The 21,556-nt window shown below is 42.5% G+C and overlaps 1 protein-coding gene across 1 annotated transcript in view; it reads right to left on the reverse strand.

Moving 5' to 3' along the window:
* SVIL (supervillin) overlaps positions 1-21,041 on the reverse strand; it is a 133,773-nt gene extending 112,732 nt beyond the window's left edge. Inside the window, exon 1 of the mRNA XM_030971343.1 lies at positions 20,920-21,041. The gene's annotated coding sequence lies outside the window, so the exon portion shown is untranslated. The remainder of the gene's footprint in view (positions 1-20,919) is intronic.
* Positions 21,042-21,556: the final 515 nt, after the last annotated feature.

Below are 21,556 nucleotides of genomic sequence, written 5' to 3' on the forward strand. Positions count from 1 at the left end.
CATAGCTAGAAGAAAGCCCCTCAAATTGAATTAACTGTAGTGTATTGTGCAAAGAAAATGCACATGTTACACACAAACACATCCAGAATATTTTTTGGCTAGTCCTCTTTCTAAAGAAACTTTAAAAAGACAGAAGCGACACAGACAGATTTATAACCAGCACAGAGCTCCAAAATCTTCACTCAGAAAATGTCTTTGTTTCTTTCCTCCCAAATGAATTCTAACAGAAAAATAGAGGATAGAAATTGATGCCAGAATACATGACCTAAGTCCTCATACCCCTACTTTCAGCACTGCTTTCATAATGTACATCGCTCAAAATGCTGTACATCCAGCAATTTGTGGGCATCCAGCAGTTTGTGTGCCCAGGATTGGTGAAATGTTCCATTCTAAATTCTAAATAAAGATTAGGCCACTGATAAAGTATCAGCTGCAGATTGTGTGAGTTATCAAACAACTGTGACCAACTGATTTTTTTACAAAACTGGCAATATAATACCATGCAATGATTTGTTTCAGGCACTAACTCCTGATCTATCTTTACTAAAGGACAATAGTCCTTATACAAAAATGTGCTGTAGTTGACAGATCACTACTTGTACAAAAATCACATTTCTACAGGAACGCTAGCTCAAGTTAATTATGAATTCTTCTTGGAATGCACCCAGTTTACACCTGAAAATCTACAGTTATGACCAGCTCAGTATGTTTGGATTTTGGCATACACTAGAAAGCATCTATTAATTCATACATCAGTATTTGCAAACAAACAATAAATTCAAGTAGAATAAATCCAAAGCCACTTCCTGCCAGTTACTGCATTTGACAGACCTGTGGTCAGCACCCCGTATAACACAGAGAGGTTTCAATTTCCTGCTGACAGAAGCTTGTGTGACCTTGGCAAAGTCACCAGGGCTGGTCTGTGGCTCCATGGCAATCTCAGCCAGCTGCTGCCTGCCAGATTCCCACTCCTCTCCCTTCCCTGCTCCACAACATTTGACCCTGCACTGACTCATTTCAGACCAGCAACCATAAAAATAATTCAACTGCTCTCGTAGGTATCAAACACAGATGAGTCAGTGCAAGGTCAGGAGAGCAGAGCAGGCCAAGGGGGAGCTGGCACATGGGGGTGACAACGTGGCAGCCAGCCCCAGAACCCAGCTCCCAGTCCATCACTCAGGATAAAGGGAGCTCTTCAATTTCACAGGGGTCTGGTGAGCATAAATAACAAAAGGTTAAAAAAGCACTGAGATTCATATTAACTCACTGGAGCAATTTTTTAGATTATTTGTCTAAGGAAAGGATTTTTTTTTTCTACAGAACACCCATTTTGGTGTAAGTCTTTGGCTTCCATCACTCAAATTTCTAAGCTCTGTAGGGACTTTGAGTCAGAGAATTAGTGAAGTAAAATAAAGCTTACAGAGGGATCCATGCTGATGCAGAGACTCCAGGACAGGTCTGTTTTGCAGGAAGCTCCAGTACAAGGGATGTAAAAGGGAAAAGGCACAGAAGGAGCCTTCCCATACAAGATCACCTTTTGTTGCTGTTTCTTTCTGTGATTCCTTCTGTATCTGGGTGTGGAGCATTACACAGACTTATCTGAACAAGAACAAATTGCTGTATCAGAAGTATGCATAGTGCTTTATCTCAACTGGACAAAAACCTAGCACAAACAAACAAACAAAATAGAGTCTTGAGGATGTTCCCTAGATAAGGTGTCCCCAAAAGATGGAACTTGTTTCTCCTCTCTCAAAAATGGAGGAGACACAATCCACTCTTAAAGCACCCCAGAAGGAAGCTACAGTTTCCAGTGATCTCCAGAGTGCTGGCTGTATCTCTATGGCTCTTTAGGGCTGGCTGTCTCAAAGACCAGGCAGGACAAGCCATTAGGATGAAGTCCATCAACTCCATGGCTGAGCACCTCAGCTATCTCTCTCCTCCAACACCCATGTTCTGGGGAGCATTTTTTTCTAGTTGTATTCTTCCTACTGCTTCTGTTGGCACAGCTGGCTTAGGGGAAGAATTAGATGGGATAAACGGGATCAGAACAGAAATGTGTTAATAGTACCAAAGCAGGACAAAAAAAGGTCACAGCAATGCTCACTTTATTACCATAATTAGAATACAGCAGAGAAAAAGTATTTAGCAATATATGTTATCTAGCAGAACAAGTAGCAAAAAGCTCACTGAACATTTAAAGGCTATTTTGAATGGATTACTAAAGTGACCTGATGGAAACACAGCTATATGGGTAAAGAAATTCAGCACATATCTAACAATAAGTTTACTTCTTAAGGCATACTTTGTACAACTTTGCCATGTATCACCTCACACATACTTTAAACAATTAAGCATTAACATTTACCCCTCTGCAAAACCTTAAGCAGCCTCTGGAGCCCTTAGTCTCCTTGTTTATTTTATGAAATCACATCACAAATAATCCAGTCTTATTCATGAGCAAAGCTCTGGAATTTTTCTCACTTAGTAGTCTACATAATTATGGTAGAGATTATCTTGGCCTGGGGGTTTGCATAGTTCCTTGCTAACTGTCTCTGCTGTTAAAAAGTTTACATTGCTTAACAGTTTATTTATGGACTTAGGTTCTTTTGGTTTAAGATAACTGTCTCAAATTCTAACCAAAGCCTTAGATCAGAGCAGTTCTGTGGTGCACTTCATTGTAGCCAAGAGCAGTCTGGTTAGTCAGTAATAGAGCTGTGAATGCTTTATGCAGAATACAATAGTTGGAATTCACTGGAAGCAATGGCATTACCATTCAACTTGCCAGTTTTGCATAAACCTGCTCAGAAGATACCTGTGCTGTTGGCAGGGTAGTGAATAAACAATGGGGAGAAAAAGCAAGCATGATATGGAGATCTTGGAAATGAAAGTTATGTATGTTTATTACATCACAAGAAGCACTTATGGTAAGGTTTCGCATTTTCAGAGTGAAATAGTCTGTGCTGACAAATTCGGTTTTGAAAACAGAACCATAAGTACCATAAGTCAGAACACCGGGAAGGCTGGAAGAGCCACAGCTTGATTTGCATATTTAGCTGTTAGCAGCAAGAAGCTTCCAGCAGAACAAGTGACAGAAGAACATCTTTGCCTCATGTAACTCCTGGGAAAGCTGATTCTCACAGCACGTTTGCTGTGATCCCCTGCTGGAGCCTTATCACTGCTGGCAGGCTCAGCCAGCACTCCTCTCCTCCACCACACAGCTGGGAAGGCATCCCAGCAAGCACAGCCCTCCCTGCTCCACACCCTGAGAAACTGCAGAGCAGGGACACCAGCGCAGGGACATCACAGCAGGGACATCCTGCCCTGCACAGGGGTGTCCTCTCTCTCGCTTTTCCCCCGTGGAAATTCCTAACCTGTCTGTCTAGGGCAGGTCTTCAGTCTGACAGCCAACAGTGGGCAAATGCTTCCTCTGAAGCATACACAGCTGATACATTTCTTTTTTTTTTTTTTTAATTGAGGTTTAGACAACCATGTTGCACTTTAAATGAAGAGTGAGGTGTTTTTTAAGGCTAGTAACGAGCCACTGAAAAGCTAAACACAGTGTTAAAAAGGCTGTCAGACAGGTAAGCTGCTGGGCTAATGCAAAAATTAACTATTTGCATCACTGCTGAAATGCATCTAAATTCAAATTAATTTCCCTACTTAGAAGTGAAAAAAGAGCAGGAAAAAAAAATCCCTAAAAAAACCAACCCTCACAGCACAATACAAACAAACAGATTAAAATTTCAGGGTTTACAGCACATCTAGGAATCAACTCTTGTCTCCAGTATCTTCCTTGCAGTTTAGAGTATGTGCTGTGAAACACCCACTTCATGTGTCAGGCAGCTGGCAGCCCCAAGTGGGCTGTGTTTATGTTATCTCAGCGACTCCTAAGCTGCACTTGCACAGCTCTGCTCAGCCAGGCCTTGGTCAGAAACTGGGGCTGTGCTATTTGCACTCCTTCTGAGAGAGCAACCTCTGACATGGGCCAGTGTGCAACAACAGCATGGGAACCTCCCTGACATTGTGCCCTGGGACAGAAACAGTGGCCAGAAACACAGACTATAGTTAGAGCTTCAGTCATGGGGTCAGAGGGCAAATTGCATTGCTTGAGCCCTCACAGGCACACTCACTCCTTAATCTGCAGCTTGAATTCCTTCTACATATCAATTAGATAGACCAGAATAAAAGCCAAGCACTAGCTGCATGAACTAGCTCATCCCACAAATCCAGTTTTTAAAAAGCTCTGCAATTCCTACATGTTCTAGGCAGTTTGAGAGTGGTATCCCAGTGATAAACAGACCAGGTTTCACCCAGATCCCTGTACACACCTGACTGTACATTGAAATAACCTCAGCAAAGTTGACAAAGATTCACCTGGCAAAGAGAAGATTCCTTTTATACCTGTAAAGCAGCTGCCACTAATTCAAGTCACAGTCATCCATCCTAACACAGGTGAATGTCTAATGAGACTTGCAGTCAGTTGCCTGCTCAGCTGTTTATCTGAGCAAGAACAAATGCAACTTGCAAAATTTTCCCATAAACCCCCTAGAAATGGAGCACAACTGTAATTAAATAAATGCCAATTTTAGCCAACATGAAATATGATCTTAGGTTTAAAGGTTTCAGTATTTAATAGCTCCTTAACAACTAAAATGTGACATCGGAGATGGTTCCATTACAATGCCTCTCTTAGCTCCTTTGGCAAGGGCATCAATTATGTAGGACATCTGAAAGGGCTGCAAAACCAAATTATAATGTTCTCAGTCTTGATGAGCAGCAATACTCATGAAAGCAATATTTTATTATCATGTAAACCAATGTCTCCTGCCAACCTAATAGTACTATGGAGCAGATTTCCACACACACACTTATTAGGTTGTCTTCCGAGTCCTCAAAATGAATTTTTGAAACATTTCTTCAGACTCAGAGATATTTGCATGCTCTGACTTCATAACAGTAGCAGTTTTTTCCTTTAGAATACACATTCCATTATGCAGATTACAGTTCTTAACCATCTCTTAAAAAAAAAAAAACAACCCATACATTCAATAATTCATTATTACAAGGTAAATATTATTTGATTTTCTTAGACTCATTTTTCTGCCATGTTATCTCCTTATTGTAATTTAAGTCTATGGCATTCCTAGTACATAAGCTTCAGTGTTAATACCAAGCACTGAGATCTAGAGTCATTCCTTCAAGCCAGTCTGTTCTCTTTCTCCAAAACAAATCAATTTCACATCAATTTTGACACTTTACTGTCTCCCTGAAATACATGAGAAATACTGACAATGAATTTTTAGAATGTTTACAAACATAGTCTGGAGCACATTTTAAGTAAGGAACTGCTCAGTTTCCACTTAAATTAGTTACTCCAAAGCCATTAGCAGCATGAAGTATTCATTGCTTTAAAGATGCTCAACTTTTGCATGCCAAGAAGTGGAGTGATCACAACTGTTTTTTACAGGACCACAGAGGAACAGAGTTGCTGCATTCAAGGACAGAGACAAGAGCTGAGAGCAGAGTCACCTCTGAAGTTCCAGTTCATCACAAAAACCATTTACAGTTTTGAACCTGCCAGCATTAATCCAGAGACAGATGTCCATTTCTGCAGTTCAAGAATTAAGGGGAAAAAAGTATTTTTAAAAGACAGTTCTACATATAATAATTGTACAGTTTTGAACATCAAGTACTTCAGATTAGTGTGCTCTCAAAAACAAATTTGGCTGCTTTCAAAACTCTCAAAAAGAGTTTTGCTGGAGTTTTTTTAACGCTCATTGGGTCTTTACCTACAAAGACAATATTTGTTGAGACAATATCATTCACATAACTCATGCCCTCCTTCCAAACACACACTATTTCTCCACTCTGGCAAAATGATTGATTGGCGCCAAAAAAAAAAAAAAAAAGGCATATTACAATGTGCATGCCTCTCCTTTTTTTGGCCAGAAAAGAAAGATACTGCCAATATGGCTAAAGGAGAAGATTTGGTGAGGTCAGGCAAAGGTTGAAGTGCTACATGAGAATGTAAACTGTGCAGACTCATAATAAAAAAGTAGTCCCTTAAAATTTACCTGCCTTCCAGTAGCCCTTTCCCTAAAGCTAGTAAGAGGTCACATAATTAGGAATCCTGTTTTCCTCTTTTTTCCACAGGCTTCTCTCCTAGTCAGGTTATTATGCATCATCCTAAAATGCACAAGCACATCCTCCAACCCCAACAGAAAATAAGTTACCTCAGCTATTGGGACAACTTGGATCAACTGGATGTGGCTGGTGTCTGGCAGTGAAGTCTTTGGAGCAAGTTAAGGAGGAACACCCACCAAAGAAACTTCCCAAATACCCAAGAATCAACCAATGATAGAAAAAAGAGCATAAAATCCAAAATAGAAACAGTTGAATTTCCTACCAAAGGCAACAGTCACTGCTAACCACAGTTTCTAGGAAGATTCAGAAATGGAAGGAACATGAAACATTTGGTTTCCCCAGACAAGTCAAAGACATGACTAATAATGCATGATCTTTAACCAGCAGGTCCTGCACTAGTCCATTCAGATCACCTCTTTACAATGGACTCAAGACAGGACATTCCCCCATGTTTAGATTTACCTCCTGGACTTAAGCATCTTGTGAAAGCATGACTGAAAACAACTCCCTTATTAATGGAACTAATTTCATTAAAAATAAATTTATTAAGAATTCCTAAAGTTAAAAAAAAATCTGTTTTTCAAGCAAAATAACAAAATGAGGGACATGTTGGATTCATGCACTTCTGTTCACCTATGTGAATTTTCAAAAATGCTCTGTTAGTGACCACACTGGAAAACAGAGGAACTCTTACAGAACTGCAATGGTCTTCTGATCTGCAACACCTCAAAGCATCTCAAGCTTCCTTGGCAACAACTGAGATTTCTTCACTGAGCAATTATGGAACAAGGCAGAAGACTTGCCTATACATGAGAGAGAGAGCTGTAGTTCCAAGGTCTTGCAAATGGGTAGTACCACACAAGAAAGAAACAGAAATTGAGCAAAGGCAGTAGACAAGATGAAGCAAGACTCTGAAGACACCTGAAACATAGCAGTGAATCTTGTCAAGCAGGTGCACACACAAATAAACCCTTGTTCTAAACAACAGCACTGAATACAGAAAATATTAAGAGGATTTAAAAAAACCAAAACCCAAACCATAAACCAAACATAAAAGACAATACTCAGGTTGCCATGAACAACCAAATAAAATCAGCTCTTGTGCTCAAAGATCAACATAAGTATATTAATTAAATAGAATGAATCTAATCGATGGTGCAATTAGCCCTGGAGAAAATATAAAGTAGTATTTTTGAGCATGATCTGAACAATCCCAACTAAGTTCCAGAAGCACATTTCAGAATAAGGCTCCTCCATGTCACATCAATCAAGTTACATATGTTGGTGCTGTGAGACATCAAAAAAAGCACTTAAACAACAGAGTGCTGCAAGCAGTGCTCAGCTAACAAACCCTGCAGCCCTGCTGAGCAGCGAGAGCACCTTTGTTAACAATTAACACAGCAACATCTCTGAACAACATGGACTTTGCTATGGAGATATATTAACTTTGAATCTAAGTCTCAGATCCAAATTCTGCAGTGTTTTGGATGATAAGCTCACCAGACAACAATGTAAAAACAAAAATTAAAAAATCTAATGAGAATCTTTTCAGAACACTCCGCAACCTGTGAAGAGGTTTGTTTGTACAAGTGAAGTTCAAAGCAGTCAAGCAGTTGCACTCTGCTCACTGCCAGATGGCTCTGATTTTGTTTTTTTTATTTCATCTACCTGTAATGCAGAACACACTCTCACATCAGGAGCTTAACAGAGTCATGAGTCTTCCCTTCACACACTGGATGTGCATCTCTTGCCAGAATGAAGATTTTGAGAAATCAAATTGTTTTGGTTTGGTGGTTTGTTGTTTGGGTTTTTGGTTTTTTTCTTTACCTCAAATACTTCAATCCAATACTCTATAATGAGGAAAAGGTTTCTTATGATGTAAAAAGACAGGGCAAAAATGTATATATGAATTAGCCTGGAGAATACACTGGTAGTACAGCACAGGTCCTCTAAAACACTGGAGCAATTCAACACCTGCAGCAGGCAGCAGAGCCAGCTCAGGTGTCCTTTCTAAAGGAAGCCCAGCAATAATCTAGAGATCTTGGTCTGCGAGATGCTGTCTTCAGTCACAAGACTCTTGTACTGTGAGTAAGGTGTGCAGGGCCAGGGGCTGGCAGTGAGTTTACCAGGCTGCACCTGGGATGCCATGCAGGCAGCAGCAATAGCTCTGATAAACTCAGCTGGCACTTCCCGGGAAGCCAGGGCACCTGGAACTGACCATCCACCAAGCTGTTCTGTTAAATCTGACTACTTTGTTTCAAGCCAGTGTTTATACATGACCAGCTTGTACCCTATATTAAAGTGGTTTTGAGACATTAAAAAATCCTGGAGTTTATGCAAGTTGTCATAATATTTTGTGGCCAAATATGCATTGGTGGCACTACTGAGCATTTACAGAAAAGGCTAGGGATCACCTCATTGCTGGGAATGTTTTCAACCAGACACTTGTATTCTGCTAACTCAAATAAGAAACTTATCTTCCTTGTGCCAAAGTAAATTCCCAGTTGCAAAACTGGGTGGAAAAGCAGCCCTTCACTGGTGATCACAAGCCAAAGCCATCAGGTTCAATAGCATGTATTACTATCCAGTAAACCTTTAAGTACTCAGCCCGAGTTTAACAAAGCTTCCCAAAACTTCCTATGTTTGCATAGACCCATGTACAGTTATTTCAAATCTCCTTACTATTTATTCCCCACTCTGTTTAATTTTCTCCACCAGTACAAAGAGACATGCTGTCACCATGACCATTCTAACTCCAAAATGCCATAACTCAGTGTAATTTTAAAAGATGCTGGATGTGGCATTTTTCACAGTCTCATAGCATTTTCACAATCTGACAAACAGTAAAGCATTTACAATTTTAGGTTAGTAAGAGTCATACACAGTTACAATCCAACAGAGCAAAGCAATCCAACAGAGCAAAGCAACTGCAATCATTTCAGGCCTTTCCCAGCTGCAATTTTCCCTGGGAAGTATAAAGCTTCCTTTAAACAAACAACATGTGAAAACAGTGTGGCATAGGAGCTACAAACACAAAGGGAAAAAATACAATTCCAGCATTTTAAGCTTCAAATAAACACTATTTTGGGGTTCCATTTGAAAGCTTTTAGTTTGTCAAATCAGAACTGAGAGGTGCCATCAGAAAACTCATGTTCATCTACAGACCCATGCTAGGCAAACTGAACTATGCAGAGAACATCTTTTTTGTCCAGTCTGACACTGTCCCCGCTGCACCAGGTCCCACATACCTTGGAGGTCTGAGACCTTTCTTGGTTCACTAACAGCAGACACTGATCTACTGATCCAGCAACCAAAACCTGAGAGAAAGCAGCTTACAAAGCTGAAGGAGTGGACTAGAATCACCCCAGAATAATCAGCACATGCATACAGCTGGGAGCAGGAAGGAAAGAGGGAAATGGGAGGAGAGCTGTTAAGAGTAATAAAATTTCAGCCCCAAAAATGGCATAATTGAAAGGCCACAGACATAAAGGGGTTGCTTTGAAAATTGTGACACAGGTTTCAAAGCTCATTAAAACTGTCCCTAGAACAAAGTTTTCAGAGTAGGGTTACAGTGGGAGAAGGGAAATAACTTCTCTAGATTAAAAGAGTCTGCCATTCTACAGAAGAGTTCTGAGGCTCCACAGAGTTGCCTCATTATCCTGTGCACAGAATACTTGATAACACTGTAATAATATTGTACAAACTATTTACAATAAAAGCCTGCAAACTGAACAACTGTTGGGACATAAACCAGAGTTGAGAGAGCAGCTAACACTGAGGCTGCTGGAAGGGAAAAGTCCCAAATCCCAAGGAAGTCAATGTGCAAGCCATGACTCCCAGAAGCAAGGGAGGAAGCTGAGGGTGGGAGGATGCTGCTCAGGCTGGGTCCCAGAAACCTCGGTGTGAGCATGAGGCAGTGTTAACACTGTTTGTGAGAAACATGCATGTATTTTGTGCACATCCTTGTGTACAGAAAGTTACACCTGACCAGAAAGAAAAGTTAATTTGGCCTAGTTTAGCAAATTATTGAAACTCTGCCAAAGCATTGTCCAGAAGACACAAGAAATAGCTACTGGCAAGCTGCTGCTCTCAGAAATTACAGACTTCCAAGGAGTTGTTTAACTTCTGTGTTATTTTTAGGTTGCAGAAAGAGCAAGGGCTACATAGGTAGAGCATAAAGGCAAGAATTGTTCAGGCTTGGGGAAATCAGACTCTAGACACATCATGACAGATGTCCTGCCTTAAATAGCAGCAGTAACGTTCCAGTACTTGAGAACCCAGCTAACACTCCAAAATAGTAGAAACTATAAAACATTGATGAAGATATGATAAAGCTGTTTCAAACAAGTAGTCTGCACTGTAAAAAAATAAAAACAAATAAACATTTTTATCACTGCTAGCTTATGTGATTTGCTATATCCCTACCCATAGTCCTTTCTTCTGTCATTAAAACAAATAAAAAGAATGTGCCTGTGTAATTTGAGTTCTACTCTTGATAGTGTATTTGAAAGGAATAAAAATTAAGTAAAACTTAGTTAAGAAAGGGTTTTATGTGCAGTTTGATTATAGCTTGCATACCAAATCCAGAATAGGGACTTGAAAAAAAAATATAAAGAGGAGTAGACTGAAAAAGACTAGCACAAAGAAAAAGAGGGATGCTCAGTGAAGTCATAGAAGTAATTTTTCCAGTCACCTGAAACTGAAGCTCCCAGCCTGTAGCACACATCACATACCAGAGGTGTACAAGCCAGGCTGACATTGCACACAAGTGTCCCAAGGAGTGCACACAAGCACAGGGTGTGTCTGTGGGCGTGCACTGAGTGACTCTGCCCCAGGAGCTGCCCCACCACCAAAGGCAATTTCAACTGCACCAGTTTCAGAAACCCTAACAAAGCAACTCATCAAACACATTGCTGTATTTAATACAGGGATCATGTTCACTTGCTGCAACTGTCAGACTTGAGGGGGTAAAAATAATTGAGCAATAAAGATGGTCTCAGGCTTGTAGGCATTTGAGAAGCATCCCAGCCCCAGCAGCATGCACAGGGACTGCAAGTGACTGGAAACATCTGAGCAAGGGATCTTCTGTTTATCAAAAGAGAAGCATTTCTTAGAGCACCTCTCCAGAGGCCACACAAAAATACCCCAAAAACCTAGAACATTCTGCACATTTAAGACACAAAACTAATGACTGTTTTACAAGAGTTACAAGTTTTCCGCAGTAAGAATTTGTGGTTTCCTGTGCAAGGAAGAATGCCAATTCATACCAACATGTTCATGGAAAAAGCTTTTTCAGGGCTTCCTTAAGAAACAAACCTCTGTAACACCAAGATTACTTGCTTTGTTTCAGAGGTGATTGGCATGATTATAAGTTCTCATATTGGTCTTGCATAAGAAACATTTAATGAAGTAACATTTGTTTTATTGGAAGGGCACTGTCCTCATTTGTATGTTACTCTAGGAGTCTCACAAGTCATCATAACTTTTAAAGGCAGTAATAAGGGTGCCCCATTTCTTTACTGCATTAGGAAAGATCTTTCAGCTGAAGTTCAGTACAAAACTACTCTCATTCCCAGTTTCCTTCCTTCACACATACATATGGGTCCTTTGGGGTTTTGCTTTTGATGTCAGCAGCTCCTTGCTGGCAAACACCTCCTGGGAGTCCAGAAAAAGCACGTTCAACCAAATATTGCTTTAAGAATTTCTTTTAAAGGCTACTAGGTCCTCTAACAGTAGGTCAGATGAAACAAAATCACTGGTAACTTCTTTTTCACAGCTCTCTATCTCTAACTGTAAGGCAGGTTAGGTTCCCAAACCTAAAAATTTATATCTCACCTGGAATGTTTCATCTGCCTTCTCCCTGCCCACACAAATCCCTTCAAGTTATCTGTGGCTGTACTATCCCAGCAGGGTACACCACACAGTGCACTTCAGACATGACGTTTATTACAGAAGTATAAGCTGAGCATTCCCCTCTTAAACCACGAATTTTAAGAACCTGAAATGCATCCCTAGCAGTAGTTAGCTATGCTGTAGTTTGCTTTTATTAATGTAAGCCCTAGAAAATTGTTTAACTGGGTTCAGTGCCGCTTAAATTCAAAGTTAATTTTACTCAACACAATTTAGTTTCAAGCTAAAAGAATTAAGCTTGCATTCCAATCCAGGAATCCATATAAACAACTCACTTCCATACACCAGGCTTTTGCTTGCAGTAGGAAGCCACAATCACTTTGTTGCCAACCCACAGAAACAGTACAAAAATAGGCATTTGCATGCAAGTTGTCGAGTCAGGCATGCAACAAATATTATGGAGAGAAGACAAACAAGTGTATTTCAGGAAAAACAAATTCTTTGCCTGTCAACCATTGGCATTTCTGCAGTACAGCAGGAAGGAAGAGGACGGGCCCAGGGGGAGCATCCAGAAGAGGTTTGGTGCAATCCCATGGTCAGGGTGTTTATAAGTTCTGAGAGTCTTTACTCTCTGAGCTTTGCAAGGGTCAAGTTTTGTACAAACTCCTTTGAAGTAATATTTGTCACAGCATATCCTTCAAACCACAAATGACAGAAGACTCTGACTAAAGTAGTTTCAGCCTAAAGCCAACAGCGTGATCTAAACAGGAATACCTCAGCTAAGTTTTGTGGAGTGAGGTGGGAGAAGAAGCAGCAGTACTGGAACTTTTCAGCAGTTTACAGCTAAATGCTGATCACAGATGAGAGCACAGCCTCATGTGCAGCTCACAAACGAGGCAAAGCATCCAGAACTCCAGTAGCTGTAACAGGCAACCCTACCAACAGAGCCTAAGCCAGATCCTTACTGACACACTTTACCTGAGTAAATATATTGTTTTCTTTTCGTAATTTTGTTCATTATTGCAACTCTTGCCTAAGCAATCTTCTTTAAAGCCTTGAATCTTTTCAGTGATAGAGACAATCTTGTGTGGTCTCTAGGGAGCTGAGCATATGGCTGAGACTTGAGCCACACAACCTGTGAGATAACAGGCACCCAAACTCATCAGCGGGCAGGACAACCCACACTAAGAGCTGCAATGACCACCCTGGAGAGAAATAACTTTAAGTGCCAAAATTAAAGATCATAACTCTCAAAGCTTGCAGCTTAGTGAAGAAGCTCTATTAGAGCCACTGCTCTATTTCTGTCTTTAAATTGACACATACTATAATTTTTAGTCCCAGAGAGCAGTGGAAGAATCAGTGGAGTGAGGCAGGCACAACAGCACTTAGCACTGAGCAAAGGAAATTATTAACAACAGCAAAAGGAAAACAAAGGTGGAAGGGATTAATTCAAGCTACGTTTTCAGAAAAGCAATTTTTCTGCTGCTAGAAATGCTGCTCTCCTATGCCATCAACAAGGTCTCCTCCTTCATTAAGCCTTAGAGTTTTCAGCTTTCCTGGAGTTAGAAGGTATTACACAGACAGACATGTCTTTAAATTGCCTAGGAAGCCAATTTAAGTTTAGAGGAAACTTTAAAATAAATATTTTCCCCTGTAGAGGATGGAGCAAATTTTAGCCAAGTTAAAAACACTGGCAGAACCTTTCATTTAAAGAAAGAAAGAAAAACACCTAACAAAAAGTTTCCTCAAATGCTTTATGCCTTCCCAAAACATTCACCAACTTCATTAAAAACAGTCTCAGGAGGTGGATGAGACTGTAATCCCTTCCTTTTCCCCCTCTATTATTTTAAACATGTTTAGCCAATTTAAGCCCATTTAAAAACTTTTCCCTTCACTTCCCACCACATTCTGAAAGAAATATTTATTTCTCCTAAAGCCTTCAATAATTGAACCCTAATCACTAATCAAATACTGTCTTCCTCCTCTGTTCAACTGAGGACAAACCAACACTTCCTTACTTTCTTACTTCTCAAAATCCACTTCTCCCAGCCTCCTCTATGTCCATTCTCTAAACTCATTCCAAAGGAGTTTAGAGAATTAATCAGCAGCACTTAAAAAAATTAAAATGTTAAGATGCTCTCCCTAACTTTCTGTGTGACAGAAGCTCCTTCTCCATCTCCTACCCCTCTCTCCCTGCCCTCAGTATCACACTCAGTTGTCTTCCTCTATTTTTGAAGTGTTTTTTTAAATCTGATGTTCTGAAAGAGAAACCCTTCTATCTGTTTTCTAAAGAACCGTTCATACATGCAATTATTAAATCCAGAACTCATGTTCATTTCTACATTTTCCGTGTTAGCTAGACATTTTAATCTAGTATCTATCACTCTGCTCAGCTAACATAACTATGTATCTGGTATGATCACTTCAAACTGTAAGCCTGTATTTCTGCTGTGACTTCAGACAAATAATGATTTAGTGCTCCAACACTGACTTTGAAAAATTAACTTTCCAGAAGACAAGTGAAGCATCTAGCCAAATAGTGTTCCAACTTCTTTTAAGACAATTCCATTAGAATGGAAAAGTTCAAACTCTGAGCTATTTGGAGATACGAAAAACAGATCCTGAAACATGCCACCTTAAATCAAGAGACTTTTTTTATGGTTTTGCTTTTGTTTTTGCAGGTCAAGGCTCCCTTATGAAGCCAGAGTCATCCTAAGATAATTTAGGTAATGTTGATGTTTAACATGAACATGAAAGCTACAACCAGCAAGGATAGAGCAGGCCTGGTGAAAGGGTGGAGAAACAAAGAGGTAGAAAAAAGAAATGTATTTACAGTCACCTGGAAATTTCCTCTCTGAATAATAGGGTATTCAGGCCAGTTACAATGGGTAACTTGGACCCTGGGGCAGAGGTAGTCTTGCAATCTTTTCTGCAACAGGAGCAAGAATGCACAAGTCATTCCCTTCCAGTTTCCTTCACTATGAAACAAATAGCAAAACCATGAAAAAGTAAATTTATATTTTTCAAATACAAACTGCATTAATAATTATTTCGGGTGAATACCTGATTTATCCCCTTGTATGGGAGTAAGGTACACTAATCAATGGCCCCAGCATCTGAAAACTTTGCTTTATCACTATCTTTAGCAGTCTCTTGCAGCAATGAAGGATACACTCCTCCTCACCCCAAGTTTCAAACTGACAGAACAGGTTAAGTGGTTAGAATGGTAACTTTAGCCATTAACAGAATTATCTCCTTTTTCCAAAGGAGCTAGAATTTACTCTGACTTTCAACTTCTGTATCTCCAGGCAGATAGCTACAGATTCAAAGCTGCAGTAAAGAGGAGTTCAGTCACACAAAACATTTTCCAGACATTTGCTATCACTTTCATGGCAGGGAGAGCAGGCTGGAAAAGGCAGGTCTCAGCCTGTGGCTCCTCACCTGGACTCAGCGCTCACTGAGTTCAAATACAAGATATTGCAGAGTCCCTGCTCCTTCCTTGACATCCAGCCTGAGCAGTGCTGCCACTGAAACAAAAGTTCCCAGATCCAGTAAACAAAAGGGTTGGCTGACAAGAGAGCACAGGATGCCCTGTCAAACTGAACATTGTTCAGAGAAGTGGTTAAACAAATGAGCTGCTGACATGGCTTTAAGGCACACCTTTTTGTAACCCAGTTCGTTCTGATTAGTTACTGCTACAATCTGTGGCTGTATTTGTAAACACAATTTGGTTTCGTATTTGTTTCAAATCTACAAAGCAAAGATTTTTATTCAACTAGTGACAAAGAAAACTTCTAACTTCGATGTAGCAAGAACAGCCTGCTTTTGTTTTAAGTCCATTTGAAGCAGGAGAGGGGCTCCAGCATCTAACATTTAACAAGTCAATTTTATCTCCACTAATACTTAACACCAGAGAGACAAATGCAGCTACAGTTGCCTGTATTAAGCAGCTGGCAAGCTCAGAGATGGAAAAGTTGCAGAACAGCTGGGGAATGCGAGACCCTTTTGAACAGGCTGCTATATGATCCAAAATAATGGTACATGTTTACACACAACACAATGGCAGCAACAGCCAAATGCAGGTCTGGCGAATGGACTTCAGCTGCTCCTTGCCTCAGTTGAGCACAGCAAGCAGATAAAAAGGAGTTCATCTTCACAAAATATGGCTTTCATCTTAAAAGGCAGCAGTTTGAGCCCCAAAACAGACAGCTGACCCTCCAACTGGACCAAACGGTACAGGATTCTGTATTAGAAGTTACCCTTCTTCCACTTCAGAGGAGGACGCTGAGTATGCTAGAAAGGAGAGTTTGAATAAACACAAGTTTACATCTATTTATATCTTTTTTTACACTGGTGGTGCACATTGGTGTAAAAGTGAATTGGCACCTGAAGAGAGCACATCCCACTGCCCACCTAGACAGAGGGGTGGCCCTTGTTTCCTGCCTACTTATGCAAGAACTGATAGCATGTTGCAAGGAGCACTCACTTGTTTCACAATTGCCATCTGAAGATGAAATTATTTTGTACGTGACCTCGTACAAAAATTGCATCACCTCATTTCAAGTGATCTTCCCAGTTTTCAAGTCTCAGAAGCACAGTATCAGTGGTACCATCTGTCTTGCTGAAGACAAACCATTATTAATTAGTGCTAAGGAACTGACTTAATTAATATAACTAATTAATAAATATAATTAATTAATGTAATTAATTTATATTGTAACCATATCAGTCCTAATTATACCAGGCACCAAAACAGAGTTAGTAATCGAATGCTTCGACTCACTGCAACTTGATTAAAACTATTGTAACTCGAAATATTTTTTGACTGAGAGAAGGAGATAGCATTTAAAGACCTCCACTTCTACTTCTGCACATGGCCATTGAAGTTACAACCCCAGTTAGGAGCTACTCAGAATAGGATGGTTAAAACTGGACAAAGACAGCTGTGATGGCAACAATAACAGATGCACATACAATTTTTAACTTCCTCTGCTTTTACAAAGAAAAATGCTACTAGCAGCCATCATAGAAAGCAGGATTTTGAAATATGGGCTGTAAGACTACCTCATAACTAATGGGACTCTGCTAATGGCAAACGTATCTCTCAGCACACTTAAGCAACAAAATGCCATGTCTGTACACTTCAATTTCAGACTTCAGATAAAGAAGTCTTTCTAGTGAAATTAATTTGTGAATTAAGCCACATTTGTAAGGAAATTCCCCATATTAATAAAGAAGGAAAATAGGTTGAGCCCTGAATCATAATCACAGTAAAGATGCATCCTGTACCAAAACAGTACTATGCCAGGTACCCCTCCTGCAGTCAAAGAAATGACAGGCACACTACCTTCAAATCCTACCATCTGTAAAGGTAAGAGCACAGATGTGCTTTTCCTGCTGCGCTGACAGTGCATGGATACAAGCACTGGGAGCAATGGTTTGTATCCCCCGGGGACCTCAGCGACCTCCAGAGCCCCATTTGCACCAGGGGCCTTTTCTTCAGGGTTTAGAACTTCTTCTGCAACCCTGATGTTCCCAGTTTTGAGCACATCCCACTACTCTAGTGTCTCTAGAATCTTGTTCTCAAAATAAAAAATTAAGAGTGGATGCTTAGAACTTTGCAGGATGTTGGGATGAGTTATGACATCACCAAAGCTGGGCACAGTTCAGCAAACAGATGATGTTTACCTGTTACAGGTAATGCACTGACAGCATGTGATATGGGATTGATCTAGACCATCCATGAGATCACTGAACCTCTCACAAATTACTCTCCATACTTATTGTATTGGATCACTCTTTCAATCAAGCTCACAATAATAACAAAAAAAAAAACAAAACCAAATTTTAAAACCCACAAAAGAACCAAAGAACTCTAGTTTCTTATCAACTAGTCTCCACTGAATGAATTACTGCTTTAAAGGAGAAGATATTTATCTTAAAACTCCAATACTGTGCTTAGCAGGTACAGACAAAATAAATGTACTTCGAAATCATTCTTTGATTCCACTCTCTTCCTTTGTAGCCAAATCATATACTGTAACTTATTTTCAATTAAGAGAATTTTTGTGTGCATGAATGGTGTGAGTTGCTGTATTTCTGAGAATGCGGATCTTTTTTTAACATGCATTTCACCCGTGGATATAAACTTGGGTATTTCACAAGACAATTAATTACCACTGGTATTGGCCAGAGAGGAACTGAAAAAACAAATATTCTAATAGCTTATTCCTGGTTTTACTATAACTGCCCTCAGAGGTTGTTTTAGAAATTGTTGGCAGGTACATCTACACCAAAGTGTACTTGCCATAACAAAGATTTCCCTCCATGTAGATCTCCTGACAGCCATGTCCCAACAGGCTCCAGATCATTCATGCACATACCACGTATTGTTCAAAGCAGACTTGCTTTAAGCAAGATTAAATACCTGTTCAGTTTGAACTGTCCCAGTGCCAGGATAAACTACTCTGAACTAGTTCAGATGATTATCCCGCTGGGCACCAATGGCCTTTGAAACTCCCAGAACCCCGGATTCTGCTGCTTCTGGGAATTATGCCAGGAGCTGTGGGATAGCTCTCCACAGAGGACATTACAAATTAAATATTTTAGAAGTGTGCCTGTGTTTACATGGAGCAAGGCTGCAGTTCAGCATATGAGTCAGCATGGTTTGCATCCACTCAGAACTGAGCAGTGCAGTTGGGAACCATAAATTTTCTAGTGAAACAAAGGGTGTGAAATGATTCCCCCAGGGGAATACAGTCAGGCCGCACCTAGCAAGAGCTAACACTCACCTGAAGACAGGAATTTTGTTCAGAGCTTTACTGGGAAAAAACCTATGACTTTCCTCTGGTGACTGCAGAAGTTTCTACACAGGACAGACACTTTGGTCCTGCCTGTATCAGAGAGGTTTGTAACGATGCCATGGCCAGATAAACTCACAGGCATGCACACCTATGCTAGTATACAACTCTTTAATTACAATTAACTACTTAAAAGTGAAAGCTGAAGCATATTTCCTATCAGGATAGCAAATCAAAATTTTAATAGCCTCTTGCTTAACACAGTAACATGTAACAAAGCCTCCACACAGATAAACAAAGCAGAACTGAAACTGAGCAAACTACTTTAAAGCATCTCACCATGCCATTACCCACGGCCAGATGCATTTAAGGACAGGACCAAAACCCTTTTATTGTGGCCTCAGGAGGCAGAGGAGAACAGGGTGACATCTCAAGCCTCTCAATGTCCCACCAGGGAAGAACATCTCTTGGCAGGAACAGCTGTCAAGCCTGTTCTTGAGGAGCAAGGCACATCACCACTATTCCTTCCCAGTCTCCAGAACAAGCACTTCTATCTCATGAAGGCTCCAAAAGGACCATAAAGCAACCAGAACTGTTTCTCTGAAAACTCAGGCTGGACCTCTGCCACTGCTGGTTACACAGAGCAAGCAGACAGCCCATCCTCAGCTCGAGCTGCACTTCCAGGTGTGAGGCAGCAACACCTCAGTGTAGTAACACTGCACACAGTTCTGTTGTCATAAACCTCATTACCACGTGCATCAGTGAAGAGTGGTTTCAGTTTTCCGGTGGCTGTTGTTTTCATTTTGAACAGATGAGATTAAGATATTACAGGCTGAGAACATTCTTCAGAATGATACAGTCTGGTTTACTCTTCCAGAAACACATTTGTCCATTATAAAAATAACCAGACTTGTTCAGAACATATTCCATATCAGAGGGACTGCTTGCACAGCTAGAAGAAGTAGGCACCAACCAGGACAGGAGTAATGTCTTTCAGTACATGAGATGCTATCTGAGCTAAGATCAGTCTATGATGACACTTATAACCGTCAAAGACACAATATCAAAACTAAATGAGTAATGTTCACTTCCTATTTTCATTCCCAGGCTTCATGCTGCTGCCCCCTGCCAAGTAATAAACTTGAGTACACTCACTCTTCAAAAGACCATTTAAGTCTCTCTTAAAAGAGTCATAATCCACGATCATGATCCATCAGACTGCAAGAAGTGTTATTAGTAGAGTGGATGCAAAAGTGTAATTAAGTAGTCAGCTCTGCAGCACTGGTATCCATGCTCTATGTAAAACCCTACAAGCACTGCACTGATAACCATCAGTATACCCTACTCATTCTTCTCCTATTAATCACAACACCGCATTGTTTCCCCCCTTTCTAAACGTCATATTGTTTTCTGGAGTTTGGACAAGTCGGGACAAGCCAGAACCCCACTGCTGAGCCATTTAAGGTGAGTGCTCAGTCTCTCCGAAGCAGTTCGGAGGCTCTGGGCCGAAGCGGCCCCGTGCAGCACTCCACAAGCGCCCTGTTGATTCCGTGCGCCTTTCCCGGTATCCTGCTGAGCTGCAACCAGCCAGCATCGTGAGTCCCTCTTTCTCTACATCACACGTGCGCGCTGCCGCCGCCGCCGATGCCTTTCCTTTTCCAGCTGAAAGAAGAGACAAAACTCCTCCAAACATTTCTGAGCCCCGCTGCCTTGCGGCCCCCGCGCCTCGGGCGGTCCCGGGAGCGGCCCCAGCGCCGCGCCCCCCGCTCGCTGCCCCCATGGGCACCGAGCCGTGCCCGCAGAGCCCCGCGCCGCCGGCGGCCCCGGCTGCAGCCCGGCCCAGGAGCAGGTGCGGAGGGCGCGGGGCGAGCCCCGCATCCCCACGGGCTGCCGCGCCGGGAGAGCCCCGCGCCGGAGTGACAGCGCGGCGCCGGCGGGAGCAGCGGGCGAGTTTCGCGAGGCACCTCCGTTGCCAAAGGCGCTGCCCGGGAGCGCGGGGAGCCCAAGGCGCCTCCGCCACGGCGGCAGCGGCCGTGCCCGGGGCAGCGCCTGTGCCCGGGGGCAGCGGCCGTGCGGGCTCCCCACCCGCGGGGAGCGGAACGAGAGAGCGGCCGCCGCCACTCACCTCGCACCCGGCGGCTCGGGGGCAGCCGCTGCCTCCGGCGGCCTCGTCCGTCCGTCCGTAGTCCGTCCGTCCGACCGTCCGTCCGTGCCTCCGGCCGGTCGGCGGGGCGGAGCGGGCGGGGGGAGCGGCGCGGCCGCGGGGGGCGGGGGCGGCACCTCCGGCCGGCGGGCGGGGCCGGGCCGGGCGGGGGCGGCCCCGGGGCTCGGCGCCCCCCGCAGCCGCCGGGGAGCGGCGGGGCCGTGCGGGGGGCCGTGCGGAGCTCCCGGGGCCGTGCGGAGCTCCCGGGGCCGTGCGGAGCTCCCGGGGGTGTGCGGAGCTCCCGGGGCCGTGCGGTGCTCCCGGGGGTGTGCGGTGCTCCCGGCCCCGCGCCGAGCTCCCGGCCCCGCTCCGCACGGACCGGACGGGACCGAACCGAACGCGCTCCCGTTCCCGCTCCCGCCGCTCCACGCCTTAAAGGAGCCGCGCCCGGCGTTTTCGGGTCCCTTTCACCGAGCGTGGCCAATAGAATCCTTAATTGTTCAAAGGAGAGCAGGCCCAGCGATGAGCTCCGGTGCGGCAGAGGGCTGGGAGGGCTCGGCGCCGTCACTCACGGTTATGGGTAGCTCCTGCATTAGCAGCGTTTCTGGGCAGCGTTTCT

Source organism: Camarhynchus parvulus, chromosome 2, assembly GCF_901933205.1.
Source record: "Camarhynchus parvulus chromosome 2, STF_HiC, whole genome shotgun sequence".
NCBI classification, from domain to species: Eukaryota; Metazoa; Chordata; class Aves; order Passeriformes; family Thraupidae; genus Camarhynchus; species Camarhynchus parvulus.